Raw genomic sequence first — 17,623 nt, forward strand, 5'->3', positions numbered from 1 at the left:
AGGAGCACAGTGTTTGCAGACCTGTGAGCCTGATCTCCTGGCTCATTGCCATTTTCCCCTCTCAGTTCAGGACAACTAAATGTTGAAATGTGGATGCATACTGAAATAAAGGCAATTTGTTGTGTTGAAGAAAAAAGAAAGAAATAAAAGAAAACCTGATCTCTCTACCCAAAGAAACAGGGAAGGATATCCTAGTAATATAAAGAAATGTATAAAAGATTTAAACTGTCTATTATAGAGCACAGAAATGGCTTTAGCCCTTTCCAAGCAATTCTCATCCTAGTTTGAAATTCAGGGTTCTGTTTGTATGAAGCTCCAATGAGGCATGCCAACACTTTACCTTGGACCTTACTTAGTAGGGTAATATAATAGAATGTAAAGTACAAAGCTAGAAATTTCATTCTGACCAGTTATCAATATACACTCATTCTTTCTCCCACTCTGTCAGGAAATAACATGTGAAGAGCATCAGCTTCTATTCTTCAGGACGTTGAGCATTTCTTTAACTGCTTTTTGGCCATTAAAGATTCCTCTGTTGAGAATTCTCTATCTCTGTGCCCAATTTTTTTTTGATTGGGTTGTTTGTTGGTGTTTAATGTTTTGAGTTCTTTATATATTTTGGATATTATCCCTCTGTTGGATATAGAATTGGTGAAGATCTTTTTCCAATCTGTCGGTTGCCATGTCATTCTATTGACAGTGTCTTTTGCCTTACAGAATATATATATATACAGAATATATATATATATATATTCAGAATATATATATATCATATAATATAAATATATCTGTAAATACATATTTGGCACCAAATTCCAGGCAAGAAGCAGATAAACTGAATCATTTATTCATTACTATAGGAATGTAAGTTGATATAGTCAATGTTGCCAAAGGAACTATATGTTTAAAAAGTAAACACTCAGCTGGGCATGGTGGCTCACACCTTTAATCCCAGCACTCAGGGAAGCAGAGGCAGGTAGATCACTGTTAGTTCAAGGCCAGCCTGGTCTACAAAGCGAGTTCAGGACAGCCAAGGCTACACACAGAAATCCTGTAAATGGAACTTTTTTTTCACCTGTTTCAATTGTTGTCTCAGAAGTTTACTGCCTCTGTCTGATAACCTAGGCCTAGTCCTGGAAGCGTCTAGCCTCCATACAGTTTAATCTAGGCCTAGAATGTTTTCAGCCTCTGAAATTTACTGCTTAATAAGCTCATCCTTTCTTGTTCTTTCTGAACTCTGCTTCCTGATTCAACTCAACTGTTCTGGCTCAAATTCCTCACCCCGCTGACTTATTCAATCTGGCTTCTCTCTTGGCCCCTGAATTGCTCTTCTTGGCCTCAAACTATCTCCAGCAATCTACTATAATCTGCTCTTGTCTCTTGGCTCCTTTTCACTCTCTGGCTCATTAAGTCTTCACCTGAGTCTAGCTTGTTCTTTCTCTGCAACCTCTCTCTATTACTGTCCAAGTAAAACTGCCCCCTCTCTCTTCCTCTCCGCATTGCCCCTCAAGTAGCTCACCTTTTCTCTCTTTTCATGAGTGTTGGGTGTATCCTATTCAGTCAGTTCTTTCTCTGATTCATCACGTTCTTTTTCTGCCACTCAATTAAACAACACTTCCAAAAATGGGTTCTTCCTTCTACAAACTAACTTTACTGTCATTGCTTGGGATTAAAGGGGTATACCACCATACCTGGACCTACGCTTTTCTTTCCCTGATACTTGCTCTGTACTAGACTGTCCTTGAACTCGGATCAGTCTCTGCCTCCTAGATTCCAGCCAGATCACACAGACCTGGGAGGTCTTTGGATGTCATCTCTTGACAGAGCAGCCGTGTTCTAAATTAAAATTCCTCTACCCTGTCTCAAAAAAAGTAAACACTCAGCTGCCACAAGAATAAGCATTTGAAATCTTACATATTGAACCCAATGAAATGATGCCCTATGTATACAAAGCATCTGTGCAAACAAGTTTAGTGTACATTCTCTCTCTCTCTCTCTCTCTCTCTCTCTCTCTCTCTCTCTCTCTCTCTCTCTCTCTCTCTCTCACACACACACACACACACACACACAGCAACAGACAGTTGTGTTAACTTCTGCTGCCTTGTCAGGCCTTATTGTAGGTGCTGTGAAAGTACAGGAAGCAACTAGGGTATTTCTTGAAAGTACATTTTAGGGTGATCTGCCCCTATTCCTTTCTTATATAATCTTGTTTTGTTACCTTTACTGATTGGACAAAATGCATTGTAAATGGTTCTGGTATGGGAACATAAATTTGCAAAGTAGCAAGCATGTACATGGGTACCTTAATCCTAGCAAGATGAGGAGAGCAAGGGCATGACAGACATTAGGCATAGATGGATGTTTCCAAATCCCTACAGACAATTTGATGTCTGTAATCCAAAGAATATATTGAGGTGAAGAAGCCAAAGTAATTAATATCTGTAAATTCTCATGGGATCTGTGTAAATTAGCACTTTTGTCACTAAATATTCTCATATTTAGTATTTAGCATTGTGCTTCCAAGGGCAAAACTTCATTTACCATAGCAAAGTGTACATTATACTAAGACATGTGATAGTAACAGATTTTGCCTGAACAAATATGCTTCATATTTCCACAAATTTTATCTTTCTTAAAAATAATCATTGCCATTAGCTTAGCCAGCTGATGAGCCTGACTTTTTATGCTATGAACTATGTTCAAACTGCTGACCCACCTTTTGCTTTTCTTTTAATCATGCCCACATCCATTTGATCCATTCAGAAGAGCATGCTAAGAGACTATATTAATGTGTGTGTGTGTGTGTGTGTGTGTGTGTGTGTGTGTGTGTGTGTGTGTGTGTGTATGTATGTGTGTTCCTGTGTATGCAAGGGCACATGCAGATGTGTGTACCTGCAAATGGGGTGTAACCACAAATGTCATTGTTTCAGTGTCATCTACCCTTTGTTTTCTCTTTTGAGACAGCATAGTTCTCGGTACTAGAGTTATAATCATGTCTCATCATGTGGATTCTGGTGGTAAAACACAAGTTCTCATGTTTAGACATGAAGTGCTTACTCACAGCTGTCTCCTCAGCCTTAGTGGATATATTGTTTTCACCAATGTGGTGGGTTCCTGAAGGCTGTATTTCAGGCAAGGAAATGACATGTGAAGAAACAAGAATGAAATATGGTTCATCCTGATTTAGATACATGTGCTGGGCCAAGACTTTGAGAATCTGACCATTAGTTCATTTAACTTAGCTATATTTAAGCACAGCACAGTTTAGGAAAAAGTTTTTTTAATATAACAGTTAACCCATTACTGGTAAGTACAACAAAGTTCAAGACATGTTTACATTGAAGTTCTGCACAAAGTATTTATGGTTTCCTCTGTAAGATGGACACTCAGAAACAATGCTTAATATAAGGGTCTGAGGAGAATGACTGAGGTAAATACAGTCCCTGCGGGAGTCAGGATTTGGCCTGCCTCTAAAATAACATGGAAGTCACTAAGGCTGTTGTAAAGTACAAATGACATCTCTAACAAGAATGAGTTTATGGCCTAAAAGTAATACTGAGGGGTTTGTGGGGGGGAAGTCTGGGATAAACATAATATTCTGGAGGATCCAGGTGGAGTCTGGCTCAACAGGTAGCAAATCTATGTCCATTCCCAGCATTCCAGGAGAACAGGTTAAACATCTCCTTTGTTTGAAGAATGTGTTTGATTTTCCTGGCTTCTCCAGTGCCTATCCATGTGCACAAGGACATTTTGCCATATACGGAACAGTTTTCATCATCATATCCATTCAGTCCATAGAAATATTAATAAGTTTACCAATAGTCCATGTACATATGCAAAATTACAAGAAACATTTTTCCAATGTCCTTTGTAAGCTATACATGAGAAACAACTTTGAGGACAAAACGAAGTTTTGCAGGTTCAACAAATAATATTGAAGATGTCATCAAATAGGGGGATGATTTCACTCCAAAGAGCATCCAAAGTAAAGTGTGCACCATTGTGTGCTTGTAGAGTTTAGAGACCTCTTGAGGGAGTTAGTTTTCTTCCTCTGTCAGGTGATTTTTGTGGATTGATCTTAGATTGCCTCTTGTGCATGAGTCCATATTTGTGGGAGAAAACTGGAAAGAGACAACAGGTTTTTATTTTATTTTATTTTATTTTATTTACTTTCTAGGGTTCCAGGACTTGGTAGCAAGTGCTACCCACTGAGCCCAGCAGCTCCTCAAAAAAAGAAGGCATGTTAGCTTATCACAATTCTATATCCATGGTGTGTGTGTGTGTGTGTGTGTGTGTATGTGTGTGTGTGTGTGTGTGTGTAAATATCCCTACTCTAACTATCCAATGTGAACAGCATTGGAGAAAAAAAATAGAATCAAAGTTATTCTCAAATTTATTTTATTTTTCACCCCATAAGAGGTGAATAAGTTACAAAAACAAAACTTTATACATATAGGTTTGCTTCACACGTTGTTGAAAATCAAAACTTTAGTCTTTGACTTTTTTCTTTTCTTTGTAACTTTCAAGTCAGACACACTATTGAGGTTAGAGAAATGAACTGTGAAATTCATCTAAAATATGATCTCAGGTGTCTAGACAACCACTGTTGCATGGAATTCTAAGACCATATAACTGTAAAGACCTTCAGTCTTTAGACAGGAAAACTGTATGGACAGACTTGCCCAGAGTCACATAGCCCTCTTGATTCACACTTCAGTACTGCTTAGATAACTGTAATGATATCAATTATAATTATAATAACGAGGACAGTCACATGTCTTGTAACAACTTATATAAATTTTTGTTGTAGTTCTTTTGTTGTTTTATTTTGACATCTTTTGTTGCTATATAGCTCAAACTAGCTTTGAACTGAAAATCTTCCTGACTCAGCCTCCTAGGTACTGGGATTAGAGACATGTGCCACCATAGAATGGCTGTTTGCAATATATACTTTGAGATGTGTCATTTGGCTATTGTGTCATTGTGTGAACATGACAGAGTATACATACACTATCTAAGGTAGGTACAATGCCATTAGGCAATATAATCTTATGGCAACACTGTTATGTGTCCTTTGTCACTGATGTAAACATTAGAACATAGTGCATGTTTACAATGAGCTAACATTTGGGTCACAGGTCTGCTATTGTGCCCACTAGTGTAGTGTTCAGAAAGCTTTGCACAAGTGTCTCATTGAGTCCTTATAACAACTGTATGAGCTCATTCATTGTCATAAGCTCCATTCTGTAGAGAAAGCAACTGAGACACAGAAAGATTTAATGACTGTTCCATAACACAACTAAATATCTCTTTGTTATTGAGGGCATAAGATTATCAATCTAGATTGTCAGATAAAAAGCCTGAGATTACTTTGATGTAATTTAATCTGAAAAATTCTTGATTACCTGGTATTTCACTGAAAATGTAAATTTTAAATACAATCCATTCATATTGTATGTAGTCACTCCTTTAATTCTTGTTTCCCTAAGAAGAGTTTCTCAGTCTTGACTCACTTCTGGAAGCTTAGTTAAGATATAAACCCAGTGAACACTTTGCAATATATATTTTTCCACTAATGGACAGCTGAATAGCCACATGTGAAACATTAAAGTTTGTGTGTATCCATGTTTTAAAGTATCCAGATGACATACTAGATTTATACTTCAGAAATCAATACACTCCATTAATTTCTGGCAAGCCAAGGACTGTCATTCAATTCTCTGAGATGCATATGTGTAGCTGTCACAGGTTAGGAAGAAATGTATAGCTCAGCTGTTTGAAAGGCTAGCATCATTCAGACCAATTTTTGTAGCATTTTTCAAAGGAGAGTTAGAGCCAGGCAGACATATGGCCACAGAGAAATAGACAAGCAGCTTTAGAAGAAGGGGCGGACTATGTAAAGAGGGTCAGGAATAACCAGACAGCTAAAGATAGACCTAGAATAAGACAAACAGGCAGGTGGAGGGAAACTAAGAGGAAAACACACATCTATAAAGAGATTAGGCCATCAGGCACCTGGAGAGATAGAAGCATTAACAAGAGAGACAGAGACAGGTTGAATGCCACAGAGACAGAAAACAGAAAGAAGGGTGCAGACACAGAACAATGAGGAACATAGGCTGAGTAATGAAAAGAAGCAATGAGTTGGAGGTCAGAGGTAAACACAGAGCAGACAAACATAGAAACAGAAACTGCAAGAGAGAAAAGCGATAGTGAAGGAAGATCAAAGACACAGTGTGTTCGAGATACTTACCTAGGATGAGTAAAGAAAAAGAGGAAGGAAGAATGAGTAAGTATCTAGTGAATTATCAAGTATATAACAGATACAGGCTGAAATTGAGGGGTATAGTAAGACATACACATAGAGAAACACAGAAGGAAAACAAGACAAAAGAGACATTGATAAAGAGGTTTACCAAAACAAAAGCTAGCGTGGAGAGGGATGGACAGGCAGAGAGTAAGGCAGAAGTAGGGAATGCATGAAGTGAGAAAGACGGATGATGAGATTGAAGGATGACTAGAATAGGAGCAGAAGTCAAGAAAACAGATGGAGGAGAGAGTAAGTGAAAAGGAGAGAAGACAACCACGGGAGATGGTATTAAGTAGAAGAGAGACTACGTGGAGCCTTGCATATATATTCTAAGGGTCTGGAATCTGAGAACATGCTAGAGACTCTTAGAGCTCAGCAATGGAAGACTACAGTTCTTCTGAAGTCAAGCCATCTGGAAAGAAAAATAAAATATTTCTTTAAATGAATCTCTTATCCTATCCGTTTAGTATTCTTTAAGGTAAGTTCCCTTCTAATTTACTGAGCTGTGTTCTCTTAGCGAGACAATTGACCACTCCAACTGAAATGCTAGGTTTCTGCTCAGTCCAGAGATCACATCCTCTTGACTAGAAGGAAATAGCTCTTCCTGAATTGGCCTGTAATGCTACTGTGACAAAACACCGGCTTAGGAATTGAGTAGACATTTTTTTGAAAAAATGCATTCAAATGACTAATAGGCACATAAATACTTGTTCAATGTCATTGATTGTTAGCAAAATAAATGTGAAAATGACAATTAGATACCACTTTATAGTCACTAAAATTGTTGGACTCTAAAACACAAGACTCAGCTTTTTTTGAAGGATATGGAGAAATTAAAACACTGCTAAATTTCTAATATAAAGTGTTTCAGTCATTTGCAAGACAGGTTGATGTTTCCTTTAAAAAGTGAGTGTAGAATCACTATTTGACCTAGTAATTCTGCACCTGTTTATCTAACCAAAAAAATGAAAGCAAGTTCTCAGACAAGTACATATGAATGTGTATTTACAGCAGCTCTGTTGCCAATAGCCAGATGATTGGAAACAGCCCTAATGTCTGTCAATAGATGAACAGATGATAAAGTTATGTATCCATACAATGCATATTATTTAGCCATAAAAAGAAATGAAAAATTGATGCATGCTACATGGCAAACAAACCTTATAAAACATAACTCTAACTTATATAGCGGCCAGACACACAATTGCACATTCTATATGATTCCATTTATATGAAATAGCCAGAATCAGTAAATCCCTAGGCTAAAAGAAGATTGGTGGTCGCCACTGGTTGGGAACAGGAAGGGAGGAAAAACCGTTTAATGAGTGCAGGCTTTCCTTTGGGAGTGATAAAAATGTTTGAGGACTGGTGAGAGATGATTGCTGTACAACCTTGGGAATATACAAAATACCACCGAATTGCCCACTTTAAAACGCCTCATTTTATGCGTATGAATGAGAGAGGGGTGATGATCAAAACAAAGGACAGACCAGTGAAGAGAAGTTGATGAACACACTAGGAAGCTGGCATGGAAACAAGGGAAAATAGAAATCCAAGCATGCTGACATTGAGAGAAACTGACAAAAAATTCAGACAGATAAAAATTTTCACAATAAATGGAGAATCCCCTCCCCCATCCTCTATTTAACTCTTGCCACCACTACCACTACAAATGCCCTTTCTTGTTGAGCTTTGGTATGTGTTTTAACACTATTCATGGATCATGGCAGATATTTAGGGGAAAATGGAGTCTGACAAATTTGTTTAGATCATTCTCTGCAAACACTGGGTCTGAATGTCTTTGCTGTTTGGAAATATTCCAGAGCCCACGTGCTATTATGTAGGAGAGTGCTTGTCCTATGTCAATACTATGAGTCTTTGTCCCTTGTCAATACTGTGTGGCTTGGTTGTTGTTATTTTGGCTTCGAAGTAAACACAGGAAATCTTTCAGAAGTCTATTGTTTGCAGATTTCCCATCATGCTCCTTTTTTCCTTAGAGGAAAATCCTTTGTCTCTTTGGTAAAGCAAACTTACCGCTTTTCTTTTTTATAGTCTTCTACTTAGTGTCTTGTTTTTATAGTTTAGAATTTATACAGCTCTCAGGCAAGGTTCTCTAAGATGTTTCTATTTAATATTCAGCTATAGTACAAAGGAGTTTAGCATTATTTTCATTTTTAAAAATAAAAATCTGGGGGAAATGTCTCTTATTTCTATAGACATGTTGCCTTAATGTTGTCAAAGGACTACTAGGTTTTAACACTTATGACTGGCACCTAATATTTGCCACCCTTTACTATAAAAAAATGTGTTAATAAAAATGTGGCTTCATAGGTTCCTCAAGCGCTCAGACCTTCAAGTGGTAGTAGGCAGGACAGCTCCTTACCAGGAATACAATCTTAAGTAGTTGGAGCATTTGTTATTTCTCCTCAGGGGAGTAGAAACTGAGAATGAGTCTCCAGCCTTTGGGCTTTGTAAGGGTGGAGCCTCCTGTCCTGCCAGGTCCTCCAGTCTACTTTATAGAGGTCCTTCCATCCTAAAAAGGAATGGACAGCAAAGTCCATACCCCAGAGCATCTAGAGCCTCACATTCTCAAAAGGAGCAACTCACACAGCCTATAGAGAATTTAGTGAGAATTCTGTTTACTGAAACTTCATCCACACTTTATTAAAGAAGGACAGCTCCCCCTGACTGCTTGTGGAATTATTGTTTCTTTAGAACTAGAGGGTTGGGAGAGTATCCGGAGTAAAAGTGTCTCCAATAAGCAAAGAAATGAAAGAAGCAGAAAACTTGTTTAATAACTAGAAAATCAGGAACACAAAACTAAAGAAATAATTCAACTTCTGTGTAACCCGTGTTACACTAGGCCCATGTCTAACCTCTCGGTGCAGAGATAAGAACACTTATGAATGCTTGTAAAGAAATAAATGAGACAATGTCATGACATAGTTTCTGATACATGACTAGGTGTTTAATATGTTATTTTTTATTATCTAAGAAAGAAGTGACTTGTACTTACAGCCTTTTGTTTGCTTGTCCAAATCTCTTTGAAAACCAACATCTGCTGAATATGTAGCAATTCTCCTTTGAAACACAGACCTCCTATGCCCTTCCTTGTTGGTTTTCCGAATTTGCATAACTTTGAGAGAAACAAGAGCCTAATGAGCATTTGCCTCAAACCACATCATTCCACATTTGCTACTAATCTTTGTTATTGTCTGCAGGCCTTCTTCAATCTTGGTGGCAGCCTGAGCTACAATCTGAATTGCCCACAGGCCTCTGCATGTTGAATAAACACATCTGTCCAAAGACACCAGAGACCTTAAATTCTATCCTTAGTAATGCTGCAAGTCTGGTATGCAGTGCTGCAAGTCTTTGTCTGTAGCACACATAGGCTGAGGAGCTGTTCTCTGCTGGTTGAGCCTAATTACTGTGTGCACAGAGCTTGCTCAGCAAAGCAGCTTTTTGAAAAGCCCTATTTTGGGGGTGCTATCTGGAGTCACCTGAGAATTAACCCTGCAGAGTCAACACAGAGAGGGAGTGACCAATCCACTGCAAAAGGAGAGGGACCTGAGGCTCCTGTTATCTGCACTGCTAATTCCAAAGTTGAACTGTGGAATTAAAGTCTGACAATAAGTTGAAACTATTGGTATTGAAAGGGTCTTAAACTGAATAATTGATCCCGACCTCTTTTTATCATTCTGTTATTTTCATTTGAAAGGTCATTGCCTCCATAAAGAGGATTATGGGAAATCAAAGTTTTTATTTAGTGCTAATTTCCATCTTAAGTATGTGGAAAAATACAGAAACTTGTCTCCTGTCTTCCAGGAAACTGCTAAAAGCTCATAACATCCATGGGCTTCATTTGCAGGTCTTGTTTAAGTGACAGTTTGCATATTCTTCATGACTTGATACCCCTCCCTCCCCATGCAAACCAGGTGTCTCAAATCACCCTTCCACCTAAACTTACACATTCTGGTTTGATGATTCTAGCTGCCATCTTAAAACAAATTGAATTGATTCTCTCCATGTTCCGGGCCTCTTTTTTACATTCCAGTTAATATCTAAGAGTAAGAAATCAACATAGATAATCCTCCTTGGCCATTCTCATTATCTGTAGCCCATAAAACACTCTTAACAGTAGAGAGACAGACTTATGTGTATCTCTATAAAATCTAGAATCCACAAATAAGGTAAAGCATATATTTATGTTTCTGACTCCAGCTTATTTCAATTAATTTTGATCTCCATTTGGATCCTTTTTCTATAAATGAAATGACTTCGTTATGGCTGAACAAAACTTCATTGTGTATATTTACATTTTCCCCATTCATCTGTTGATCCATAAGTTGACTATTCCAAATAGCACTTTCAATATATCTTTGGGATGTTGGTTTAATTTCTTAGGGTATACTAGGGATGTGCACATGATTATTCTCTTACAATGAAGGCAGAAGAAGACACTTTTTTGTGGCCCTGGTTCTGGCTGTCAGTAGCCTCTATATGCAGGCACAGTGATCCTGCTTGGTTTAAGGCTAGAGATAGTAAACAAAAATGTAATCATCTTTCTCATGCTTCCTTGATTAGATACTACATTCACTTCCACAGTCCTCGTCGAGGGATATGGGATTGCTTTGTGCTTCGAGACTAGCTTGATTGTTTGACCTTTCTCTTCTGGTAGGTGGTTTTGAAAGTGGAAAGTCATGTTGAAAGGAAATAGAGAGCTCTAGTCCATATCAAATTGGAGATGAATGCAAGGATATTTAGAAAATGGTGCCAATTAAGACTTCTGCTGTATTACTGCCCTCAATACCTAAAACAAGAAAGTATCAACTCAAGCATAAAAGAAAACACAAAGTAAGGCCCAAGTACAAGGGAATGTGAGGCTGTTAAGTTTATGAGAACTCTTGTATTGTCAGTGAAGCAGTGACACAGTAATACCAGAGAGAAATGAAGCTGTACTAGGCAACAAATGTAGCCCACGTCCATGCTTTTTAAATTGTTCTTCAAGTGGCCTATCTGGATTAGAAAAATGGTAAACACAAGGAATAGTTTCTGACACCATTGCTCCTCATTAACAGGAAGCTTAAAAGGAATGTGGAAGCTGTAGGACTATACTAGTCTTTCAGCCAACATTGAATTGTCACAGAAGCAATTTCTGTGTGCAGTATGCATAGCTTCTCAGAAATGAGAACTTCTGATCTGTTTGAGTCAAAAGGTGTGTAATTCATCACAAGCTATGGAGAACAAATGCCAGGTTCTGACCAACAACCTAATGTTTTCTTGTACCAATTTTTCTTGGCATTGTCAACTTCATTATCAACTTTCGTCTTTTCTTCTTTCAGTTCTTTTCTATTCATTGTTTTCTTCCTTTTTAATAATTTGAGAATTTTATACACTATATTTTGATTATATTCAACCCTTTTACCAACTCCTCCCAGACCTGCCCCATTTCCCGCTTTCCTCCCCCTCCTCCTCCTCCTCCCCCTCCTCCTCCTCCTCCTCCTCCTCCTCCTCCTCCTCCTTCTTTTTCTTCTTCTTGGTTTTTCAAGACAGGGTATCTCTGCAGACCCTTGGCTGTCCTGGACTCGCTTTGTAGACCAGGCTGGCCTTGAACTCACAGCGATCCACCTGCCTCTGTCTCCTGAGTGCTGGGATTAAAGGTGTGTGCCACCACGCCTGGCTTCCCACCCTACTTCTTATACAACCACTCTGATTTCTTATGTGATGCTGCCATGTTGTTTCCAATGAACACTATAGTTATCCACTGCTTTTCACCTCTTACAGTCTTTCCACCACCGCCCCTTCCTCAGTAGACCCTGAGCCTTTTGGGAAAGAGTGTGATATAGATGTCACTTTTCTCTTATTCTTTGCATATAGACCTATTGAGCATCTATTGTTGATTGCCATCTACTACAAGAAGTTTTTCTGAGGAGGACTGAGAGATGCACTAATCTATGTAAATAGATATGTCATTAGGACTCATTTTATTGCTATGTCCATTTAGTAGCACAATTAGTCTATAGCCTATTTAACCACAGATTTTTGGCCAAGATAATGGTGCCATGTATGGTCTCTATCTTGTGGAAAAGGTCTTAATTTCAATCATAGAAGTGTTTGGTTACTCTTATACTATTCATGCCACTATTGCACAGTGGGCATATTTTGTCAGGACAGTCAATTTAAGTAATCACAGCTAGGTAAGCTTGATGATTACTTTTCTCTTTCAATTAACCTATAATGGGGGGTACAGTACCCTGACTAGAAATGGCATGCTAGAAAATAAACCTCCAGTACTAGGAATAAGTTACTGGTTTGTTTGTTTGTTTGTTTGTGTTGTTAGCCATTGTGGTTCTATATACCCCCCCCCTAAATACATAACAAGCTATTGCAATTGCTCTCTGTCACTCTCTGGAACCTGGCAATAAGACCCTATTACTGAAAACACTGTATACTTGAATCATAAAAGTTGGAGAAATCATGCTGGTACTGACTTGGCTACTCTCCTTCTAGCTAACTTTCATAGCTCTTCTTTAAATTCTTAGCCAAGAGCCAATAGAATCCAACAATTGCTCTCTTCAATAAGTTATTCTAAAGAAAAGACGTAGAGTTAACATGAAGTTCCATTAAAAACATAACTGTCCTTCCAGCAGATCTTACACTGGTCCAAAAAATTATGTCATTGCTTGAAGAGTTCACCCTTGGAGAAAACTAGATGGGTCTTTTTCCTTCTTCAACCAAATCTTCATAAATAACTAACTATCATAGTGTTCTGCACTTGGAGATAAAATGATGGACGATATCACATCAACTATTTGGTCTCATCTCTTGCCAATTTTGAATCTTGATTGCGAAAACATGGAAAACCTATTCCTATACCTTTGTCCTGCAGTATTTCTTCAAGAATATTCTTTTGGTGCTGCAGTGATGCCTATAGAAGAGGCCAGGAACCTCCAAATAGTCAGCGTATGTGCTAAAAAGGTTAGGCTTCCCATTAGATTTATTAATTTATATGAGGTTGGAAACCTAGCTTTGCAGATAAGAGGCTGCTGGTATGTCTCAACTGTGTGAACTTGGATTAGTTACTTCTCTTCTTGGCTGTGTTTCAAGAACTGTACATAAAAATAGTATCTTCATTCTGTACATGAAAATAGTATAAAAATAATATTTTTATGTACAGTTCTACACTAGCCCAAGGGGCATGTCCCATAAAAGTCTTCACTTACCAAGAAAGTGGAACAGAGGGGAGGACAACCTATTGGGACTCTAGGTAAGAGAAGCATGGGAGAATGGGGAAATAGAAGGATCCAGAGGGTCCTAGAAACCTACAAGAAGAACATTATGACACGCGGCTCTGGGCCCAGGGGTCCTGCTCAAACTATGGCAGCAGCCAAGGACAATATCTGAAGTAAACTTTGAACCCGTACCCAGATCTAGCCAATGGATGGGACATTCTCCACAGTTGAGTGAAGAGTGGGGACTGACTTTCACACGAACTCTGGTGCCCCATATCTGATCACGTCCCCTGGATGGGAAGGCCTCAGAGGAATGATAACAGGCTACCAAGAAGAGACTTGATACCCTATGAGCATATACAGGGGGCGGAGGTCCTCCTCAGTCACAGTCATAGGGGAGGGGAGTAAGGGGAAAATGGGAGGGAGGGAGGAATGGGAGGATACAAGGGATGGGCTAACAATTGAGATGTAATATGAATAAATTAATTATATATATATAAATAATATCTTCCTACTGACCTTCTAAGGTCCTTGCAAGGATTAGATGTGGTAATATACTTCAATATTGTAGCATAGTGGCGGACACCAAGTTGGAATTAAAGCTTTGTAAATTATTATGTCTATGTGCCTCAAAAAGCAGAATCATCGTTCTGTGATTTAACCATTAAGATGAAGTGATTTTGAAATTTACATCTTCTAAACTTTCCTTGACTGATGTATATTGTAATTCCTGTCCAATACAAATAATGCACATATTAGTTTGTGCTTTCTCGTTAATACATTATTGTTGGGATTCAAAATTATTTTAGCTTTCATCTATCTAGATGATATCCTCATATATCTTTATAATCCTTGGCATGTTTATGATTTTTAAAAATTTTTGTGCATGTTTGCATGTGCATATATATGCACAGAGATATATAGCAGCAGTTAAAGGTTTAAAATTCTGTGTTTGGAGCACCTGCACTGAATATTGTTTAATTTTCTTAAGTTAAAAATAAGCAAAAAAAAGATGTAATAAGTCTTATATTAACAGGAATCATCACTCATCTACTTCAACTCCACCGTCATCTCACTATAAAATTACTTATGGCGCATTTGGGTATTTATGTAGCATGTGTCTAAGTATTTCATGTACCATTAAGACCATTGTTTTCAATAAACTACTCCTGTCTCCATGGCCATTTTATTATTGTGGGGAATCCATGAGCTGCTGAATTAACAGGGGACCATAGTTCTCATCATTTAGTAAACATTTCCTAAATAAAATCTATTGTATTTCTAGACTTATTAGAAAACATTTTCCTATACTGCATAGTTTTGTAACAACTTGACACAAGCTGGAACCATTTGGGAAGAAGGATTCTCTATTGAAGATCATGCCCCCACTACATTGGCTTATGGGCAAGCATTTGGGACATTTTTTTTGATTTATGATTGATATTAAAGGGCCCATATCTGTGGGTGATGCCACCTTGGCCTGATAGTTGTGGGTGCTATAAAAAAACAGAATGATGAAGCCAGGAGAAAGGCATGAGCTAGTAACCACTATTTCTCCATGACTTCTGCTTCATTTCCTACCACTAGGTTCCTGTCCTGTTTGAATTCCTGCTCTACTTCCCTCAGTGATGAAGTATATCATGGCATAGTCCCCTACTCTCCAAGTTTCTTTTAGTCATGGTACTTTATCACAATGTAGATAGATAGACAGATAGATAGATAGATAGATAGATAGATAGATAGATAGATATGTTAGTAAAGACATATAATTAACCATGAACTCCTATGTTCAAGCTTTGTAACATAAACATATAACAAGTTTAATCTTTTTTTTTACTTGATGGTCCTTGAACTACATAAAATTCCCACAAACTTACATTTTCTCCCACAGAAGCTAAATATTCTGTTTTCATTAAATGGCCAACATAGGAAATAGTTTTTAAACATTTCTCTGATATTTTCCTCTAGTGTGGTGTTCATGTTAGTCTTTTTGCTGAATCCAGTGGCCAGGAGGAGAAAACAATGGTTCTGCCCCCCAGGCTCTGGGATTTGCTTATTGTATGTGTTTGTTTGTTTGTCTTATTTTTTTAAAGCTTGAGGACTGTGTTACTAGAATTTAAGAAGAAAAACCAGGATCCAAAAAGCTGTGCATCTCAGTAACTGCCCAAAGGAACAGTGAAAAGAGGAAGAGAAAAAGCCATGTCATTTGAGTTAAGCCAGCACGGAGGTCAGCCACATGGCAGGGAGGAAAACATTAGAGAAAGAGTGAAAAAGCCCAAAGTATCAGAGCAAGCACGGTTAGCCTCTGGCCAGCATCTAAAACCATTTAAGTGGTTTTATTAATATAGCCCAAGTCGTACCTGATTTTAGAAGCTGTTTTATAATATTGGCTCATATTAACTTTGCAAACTAAACTACCTATGTCTTTGTAATACAAGCTATAGTAATGACATATTTCTTCATTTCATTCTTGGATGATTTGTATTATTTTTCATTTTCATAGTTTCAGGCCCATTAGTTCAGCCATTCTGCCTCATAAAAATAGAGATATAATAATAAACCAGAGAGTCGCACTATTCACTGTTTTCTTGCGCAGAATATTCTTAGTATGTCATTAGTCCATCACCTTAGCTTTACTCTGATCTTCAAGGAAACGAGAGGCAACAAACTGGATTCTATATAGGCTGATCCTGTTTCCCATAGCCTCCAACTTCTGCTTGGTTCTGCTGTATCTTCAGGAGCAAGTGTATTCTAGTGCAGTGTGCCAAGACCATGTAGAATAATTACTAGAAGTACAATATGGTTTTGTTGTTGTTTGTTTTGTTTTGGTTTGGTTTGGTTTGGTTTTGGTTTTTGGTTTGTTTGGTTTATTGGTTTGGTTTGGTTTTCTGCTTCTCTGCCTCTGCCTTTCTGCCTCTGCCTCTGCCTTCCCAGGTGCTAGGATTACAGGTGTGCCCCACCATAGCCAGCTGCAGTACATTTTTAAAAGCCTCATATTTACTAGAAAACATACTTGGCTTTAAGTACTGATGTTGCCACTTATTAGCTGCATAGCTTTGGATAAGTTATTTACAACCACTCTAGGCTCTACTTCTCCTGACTTTACAATTGGAAAGCTACATTGTCTACATACATACAATAATGTTGAAAAGATCATAAATAATGGTAGTGATTATTATTGAAACCCAGTAATATCATCAAAGAACTTTACTCCCCATCTTTGTCTTATGTACTGTTATGATAAGCCCACTTTTAATACTGTCATACAAACAAAGCTATGCATTAAAATAATAAGCATAACATGAGCAAGTAGAGAACACTATAGCAACTATTGGAGATAACCTGCCAAGGTGTCGGTCCATACATTCCCTATTTAACACAATTTTTAACAAAGCATCAGAATAATAAAGCTATGTGGTTTGCATTGCTCTATCTTTTAAAATAAGGTAACTCTGAAAGCTTTGCTCAAAGCCGTCATTCTAGTATCCTTTCAAAGAATAAAAATGAAAAGGAACCATCTTTCCTTAAGAGACATGCTCTTACGTTGGCTTCACTGGTCAGCACTTACTTCCCTAAGTGCTTGTGTATCATCCATCTAATAAGCCATTCTTCAAAAGCTTGCTAACAAGCTCAGCAATTTTAGACTTCTCCTCTCTTTGAAAAAGATAGAGGGGGTGACCCAAGAAAGTTGTTACATGGTCCTAACAAATGGTTTTCCAGACTTCCTTTAATTAAAAATCAAGCCCAGAGCCCACCATGGGCAAAGGACAAATGCATATAAATGCTACTTAGATGAAAACACATTATTTACTCTTGATTTTTCTCTTATTGAGTATAGTTTTTTTTATATATAATATACCCTCATTATGGTTTAATCTCCCTTTCTTCCTCCAAGCTCCTTCCCTCCTTCCTGTCCATCCAGATTCACCCCCTTTCTGTCTCCCACTAGAAAACAAACAAGCTTTTCCTTTTCTCTCTTTGAGTTGTCTTGTCCAGCCTCAATATGAAAGCTTTCATCTTGTCTTATTGGATCTTGTTTTGTCCTGTTTGGCTATCCTCTGTTGGAAGCCTGATATTTTCT

General features: G+C 37.9%; 1 protein-coding gene across 7 annotated transcripts in view; it reads left to right on the plus strand.

Moving 5' to 3' along the window:
• Positions 1-17,623, plus strand: part of ENOX2 (ecto-NOX disulfide-thiol exchanger 2) — a 299,360-nt gene that overhangs the window by 162,411 nt on the left and 119,326 nt on the right. The window lies entirely within an intron of this gene.

This window comes from Acomys minous (assembly GCF_964271855.1).
Source record: "Acomys minous genome assembly, chromosome: 7".
Lineage (NCBI taxonomy): Eukaryota > Metazoa > Chordata > Mammalia > Rodentia > Muridae > Acomys > Acomys minous.